The sequence below is a fragment of the Mirounga leonina genome, unplaced genomic scaffold (genome assembly GCF_011800145.1).
Source record: "Mirounga leonina isolate KUSES-001 unplaced genomic scaffold, KU_Mleo_1.0 Mir_150, whole genome shotgun sequence".
Lineage (NCBI taxonomy): Eukaryota > Metazoa > Chordata > Mammalia > Carnivora > Phocidae > Mirounga > Mirounga leonina.
The window spans coordinates 29,483,778-29,490,694 of record NW_023270374.1 but is presented as its reverse complement, the minus strand read 5'-3'; positions in this window follow the sequence as shown (position 1 = coordinate 29,490,694).

The window sequence follows — 6,917 nt, the reverse complement described above, 5'->3', positions numbered from 1 at the left end:
GAATTGTCCTCTACTTGTGCCTCCCAATATGTCCTTGACCCTAGGCCTGTGGCCAGAGTTGAGTCTAGTTTCACTTCCCTTTGGAAGATGAGACATCATAGGGATGGTCCTTGCCTCTTCTTTGCTTGTTAAGAGCCTACATTTCTAGGAGTGGTTCTCCTGGGGGCCCCTTTGTCTCAGTTTTGTTCAGCAGAAGAGTCAAGAATCTTTTCCTCTCTCCCATCAGATGGTCCAGAGAAGGGATGGTAGAAGGTCTTTGTTGACAACCTCCTGGAAATAGTTTAATCAGGAGTCTGGCCAGCTCAGGTTTGGGTTCTGCCCAGAGCTCCACCAGCAGCCGGAGAATGGAGAAGACCTACATTAAGGACGCCCATGGGGTTGTACTCCAGGATGGTTTGGGGGACAGAACATACTGCCCATGTCAGTTTGCCGGGCTGCACGAGCTGGCAGGATTAATAACAAAGATTTATTTTCTCACAGTTCCAGGGGCTTGATGTCTGAGATCGAGGTAGCAGGGGCACTGGGTCCTTCTCAGGGTTGTGAGGGAGATCTGCTCCAGTCCTCTCCCCTCACTTTCGGGGCTCTCTGCCAATCTTTGGGATTCTGTGGCTGGTAAACCTGTCACTCTGAATTCTGCCTTCATTGTCCATGGCGTTCTCCCTGTGCACGTGGCTGTCTCCAAATTCCTCTCTTTCATAAGGACACCAGTCCTGTTGGATCAGAGGCCCACCTTAACGACCCATCTTAACTAATTACCTCTGCAATGACCCTATTTCCAAACAACATCACATTCTGAGGTACTGGGGCTAGGATTTCAACATATGAATTGGGGGGGGCACAATCCAACTCACAACAGTGTCCCATCAACTGTAAGGAGTGAGGATAGCAGTTCAAGCCTTGGGGATGCTGAAATTTGCATCAAGGTCCTACGTGACCGTCCCTCCATAAGCTTGTATGCTCCAAATGGGCATAATGCTACCGACCTTGCAGGATTTTTGTGGGAATTAAATAAGATAACATTTGGGAAGGCGCTGAGTGTCTGGTACCTGCTGAGCCTAGGCAGTGAAGTCATCTGCATTGGGGACCATCCCCTGAGCTGGCCTTCCGAGACATCTCATCTTGCCAGAGATGCAAAACCAGCAGCAGAGAAAACCTAACTGTGGCTTTCACTTCTCCTTTGGGCAAAACTTGAGGTCATGGCTAGGAGGTTGGGAGTTCATGCGTCAGAACTCCAGGGTTAAAGACCCGCAAAAGCTCTCTGCTGAAGATGTGACTTTGAGACATTTTTAGGGGCACTACCCTCTTCATCAGAACCTCCCAGGCATCCTGCACACCTCTGACTTAGGGTGCCCTCTGCTACCTCGTCCTGGGACTGGTCTCGCTGCCTACCACTGAAATCCCTCTTCTTCCAAGGAGAGGGAGTTCACGCCACCCTGTGAAAACCCAGGGGTGGCCTAGCCTTGGCATTTTTCTTCTCCCCCTCGGTGGGACCACTTGACCTCTCTGTTGGGTGCACCCCAGGCCTGCACAGACCTTGACCTGAAGCAAGGGTGTTGTGTCTGTCATTGGTCCTTTATTGGGGCTCAATCCCACCCCTCACCTTCTTCCAGGACTGGGCTGAAGTTCTAGCTTACTGATAATATTTTTTTTAAGATTTTATTTATTTATTTATTTATTTATTTGAGAGAGAGAGTGTGTATGTGTGCACAGGGTGTGAGGAGGGGGAGGGACTAAGGAGAGGGAGAGGGAGAGAACCCTAAGCAGACCCGGTGCTGAGCTCAGAGCCCCACTGGGGCTCGATCTCACGACCCTGACCGAGTGGAATCACCCAGGCACCCCCGATTACAAAATATCTTTATAGGCAGTATCTATACATGATAAAAATGGTACAAATGGTACAAAAGGGTGATATTAGCTCTTCCTTCCACCACTGTCCCCAGGCCTCCAGCTTTCTGCCCCAGAGGCAGCGTCTTTCTCATCTTTACAGAAGTACTTTGTGACAACAGAAGCGCACACGGTAACATGGGTTCCTACATCTTACTTTCTGCATGTCATAGACCTTGGAGGGAGGGCGGAGCAGCCACAGACTATGAGCAGCACGTGGTCGCTCAGGCACCCCCACAGCTGTCCACCTCCTGTCCCATAGGACATCCCTGGGCTCAGCCAGGCGGGGGCTAGGGCCCTGGGGCCGATGAGGGCTGTCCGGCTGCACCTCTGCGGGGGCCCACAGCGACCCGCATGCCCAGGCCCGCTGGTTTGAGCCTCCATCAGATCGTGGATGTCAAAAAGCCCAGCGTCTGTTGGATGACTATGTGGACAGCGGGAACTTCGGGCGACCCTGGCTCTCTGGATGAGACCACCTATGAAAGACTGGCAGAGAAGACACTGGGCTCCTTAGCAGAGTCTGTTGAAGACCTTGCAGACAAACCTTACACCTTCGATGACTATGATGTCCCATTTGGGAGTGGTGTTTTAACAGTTAAACTGGGTGGAGATTCAGGAACCTACGTGATCAACAAGCCGACCCCAAGCAAGCAAATCTGGTTATGTTCACCATCCGGGGCAGGGCAAGACTTAAGACTGGTCGGGGAAGAACTGGGTGTACCCCCACCACGGTGTGTCCCTCACCAGCTGCTGGCCACGAGGCTGACTAAAGCCTTAAAAACCAAGTTGGACTGATCTTCTCTGGCCTATTCTGGAAAAGGCACTTGATGCCCAGCCCAATTCCAAAGACATTAAACGCTATAAAGCCAGGACCCCGGCTTCCTTCTGCAGCTGAGTGTCTGGTTTTTTCCATTCTCGCTTTTGAGGACAGTTGCACGGTGTGTCATGGCTCTGTGAAAAGAATGCATTGCCTCCCACCCTCCCTCAAGTTCGGATTTTTAATTTCCCCAGTTTTTTTGGATCTATTGTCTGATTTCCTCCCTCACGGGATATCCCTTCTCTCTCTTTTTTTAAGATTTTATTTATTTATTTGACAGAGAGACACAGCAAGAGAGGGAACACAAGCAGGGGGAATGGGAGAGGGAGAAGCAGGCTTCCCGCCGAGCAGGGAGCCCGATGCGGGGCTCGATCCCAGGACCCTGGGAATCATGACCTGAGCCAAAGGCAAACACTTAACAACTGAGCCACCCAGGCGCCCCTCCTTTCTCTTTTATAATGTCCATATACTAACACATTTATATATATAACCTTACAACAAAGAAAAATAAGAAGGAGAAATTCCAGGAGGAGAAATGACTTGATTTCACTATTCATCCTTTGAAGGACTTAACTACAAAAAAACAAAAAACAAAAAAACAAAAACCACATGAAGAGCAGCTGGCTGACCTCACCTTTCTGTCCTCAAATGAGGCTCATTGAAGAGTTGCCTCTGAATGTTAAAAAAAAAAAAAAAAATAGACCTTGGAGACGGTTTCACATCAGCACATGCGGTGCAGATCTGGCTCATCTGTCTGAATGACCGCAGAGTATTCCATTATATGGATTCACAGTGTGACCCGTCTTTTCTTTTTTCCATTTATTTATTTATTTATTTATTTATTTATTCTTATGTTAATCCCCATACATTACATCATTAGTTTTAGATGAAGTGTTCCATGATTCATTGTTTGTGCATAACACCCAGTGCTCCATGCAGAACGTGCCGTCCCCAATACCCATCACCAGGCTAACCCATCCTCCCACCCCCCTCCCCTCTAGAACCCTCAGTTTGTTTTTCAGAGTCCATCGTCTCTCATGGTTCGTCTACCCCTCCGATTTCCCCCGCTTCATTCTTCCCCTCCCGCTACCTTCTTCTTCTTCTTTTTTTTTTTTCTTAACATATATTGCATTATTTGTTTCAGAGGTACAGATCTGAGATTTAACAGTCTTGCACAATTCACAGCGCTTACCAGAGCACATACCCTCCCCAGTGTCTATCACCCAGTCACCCCATCCCTCCCACCCCACCCCCCACTCCAGCAACCCTCAGTTTGTTTCCTGCAATTAAGAATTCCTCATATCAGTGAGATCATATGATACATGTCTTTCTCTGTTTGACTTATTTCACTCAACATAATACCCTCCAGTTCCATCCACGTCATTGCAAATTGACCCGTCTTTTCTTGACGGACATTTAGATTAGTTCCATTCTTGCTGTGACAAACTATACTGCAAATAGTATCATTGTGCAAAGGTATTTGTGCGCCAGTGTGACTTTGTGGGAATTCATCTTAGAAGAACATACTCTGGCTGGTGGGGTCTTCGCACATTTTGCTAGATTGTTGCTATATTCCCTTCTAACAAGTTGAACTCATTCACATCTGTCTGTTTCATTTGGGGAAGGACTGGGGGTTTTGCCTCTGAAACTTGGGCCAGGAACCAGAACCCACTTCTCATTTGTGGCTTATCTCAGGTCTACTTCCTGCCCACATGGACCACCTTTTAAAAAAATCAAATCTTCCCCTCTAAAAGTAAAAACCAGGGCACCTGGGTGGCTCAGTTGGTTGGACGACTGCCTTCGGCTCAAGTCATCATCCTGGAGTCCCGGGATCGAGTCCCACATCGGGCTTCCTGCTCGGCGGGGAGTCCGCTTCTCCTTCTGACCCTCCTCCCTCTCATGCTCTCTGTCTCTCATTCTCTCTCTCACAAATAAATAAAATCTTAAAAAAAAAAAAAATGAAAAAAATAAAAGTCAAAACCACATGCTAAAATACATGTACTGTGTGGAAATACAGTCTTCCTTATCTAATTTACAACTGTATACCTTCCTCCCAACACACTCTGTGATCCACAAGAGGCACTTGATAAACATTGGATGAATGAATGAATGAATGAAGGAGACTGATAACCTTAAGACCTTGACTTTTCATCTCTCACACTTAAGTGGGCAAAATGAAGACACATTCTGTAGGAAAGCCGATTGGTTGCCTGACCTGAAGCCTTCTTCCTTTGAGCAAACCCTGGGTTTTGCTCCTGTCCACTGCTTCTCCATGTCATTCTAGTAAATTCTGACTTGTCTAAGTCTGTCAATACCATTCCTTTGCCAGTGATCAGCTTAGAAAAGGCATGTGATCCAATCCTGGCCACTGAGAGGTGTTGAAGTCCCCTGATAGAGGTTTCCTCACGGACAATACATAAGCTGCCTGGAGAGACATAACTCTGTGCCGCTGGAGGTTGTCATGTAAGTATGTGATACCTGGACCTGTGGCAGCCACCTTGGGATAGTGAGGGGAGCCAGACAAGGGTAGATTGACATGTTGATGAGGACAGAGCAGAAAGAGAAAGAAGCTATGCTTTTGGTTAAACATGGAGCCACTGAGTGAGCCAAACCCGGAGCTGCAAACTGTGGTATTTGCTATTATATTAGACAGTAATTTGTTTTCATTTTCTCTTACTTGCAGCTAGAAACATCCTGAATGAAATCTATTGCTTTGATAAGTTATAAAAGTCACATGCCTAAAGTACATTTACAATGCAGACGAAGGACACTGGAAATTCCAGAAGCCTTGTGTATTGCAAATTTGTTTTGCCTAACCAACAGGGGAAAACAAAAATGAAAGTACTAATATATATATATAGTTCAAAATTTGGCAATAGAGGCAAGTACAAAGGGAATAGATTTCTGTTTCCTTATCATCAAAGGTGAGGAATTTCAACATTTTGAGATATACCCTTCCAATATCTTTTCTGTTTCCTTACATATGAAGTAAATGTAGATAATAGTAAAATATAATGGCAATTATCTAGTTTATTTATTTGTTTGTTTGTTTTTTACCAAGCATAAACATTTTTCTCTCTGCTGTCAGAGAGCTTTCAATAATGTGATTTTTGATGGTTGCATGCATTTTGGAGAACAGCTTTGCTGGATTTCCTGTTGCAGCATCATGCCTTCCAGTTAGGGAGGTCTAGTTACTTCATCTTTTCCCTCTCTGGTTGTCAAGGGTCTAAAGGGTGGAGACCAAATATTGTGGCGAGCCTGTGTTTCTCAATGGGGTCCTCTAGTCACTGTGATTCAAATCACCTAAAGAATACTTTAAAATGCAAACTCCAGGGGCTCAGACTCCAGGGACAACACTAAAGCATACCCTCTGGGTGGGGCTCAGGAATCTGCAACTCATAGCAGCCCTCTAGGTAATTCTGATGTATGCTGAAGAGTAAGAAACACATCACTCAGCTTTGATCACTTTCCAGGCAAAACCTACCCACTCACAACCTGAGTTGGGGCACCTCCTCCTGTCCATTTGCTTAGATTTAGTTGAACTTCCTGAACCTGCAATTTTATACCTTCCACCAAACTTGAGACACCTTTGAACTATGGCCATTATTAAAATTTTTTTGGCCTTATCCTCTTTCTCTTTTCTCTTTCTAGACCTACAATTACATCTATGTTGGGTCTTTTGATATTGTTCTATCAGTTCCTGAGGCTCAATTCATTGTTTTATTTCAATCTTCTCTCTCTCTGTTCTTCAAATTGGATACTTTCTCTTGAGGTTGCTTACTTTTTTTTTCCCTACCACTTTCAATCTGCTGTTAAATCCATCCAGTGAACTTTAAAATTTCAGACATTGTGAGTTTTCAGCTCTTGGATTTCCATTTGGTTCTTTTTTAAAGTTTCTGTATTTCTGCTGAAATGTCCTACGTGCTTGTACATCATGAGTATATTTTCCTTATGTCCTTGAGCATAGTTACAGGAGGTCTTTTAAAACCCTTGTCTACTAATTCCAACACTTGGATCCTTTAGGTGTTGGTCTCTTTTGATTGTCTTTTCTTTTGAGTGTAGGTCATGTTTTTCTCCTTTTTGCACATTGAGTAATTTAGGATGTATTCTAGGCATTGTGAAATGATATGAAAGCTTTAGATTCTGTTATGTTCCTCTGTAGAATATTGCCTTTCTTTCTTTCTTTCTTTCTTTCTTTCTTTCTTTCTTTCTTTCT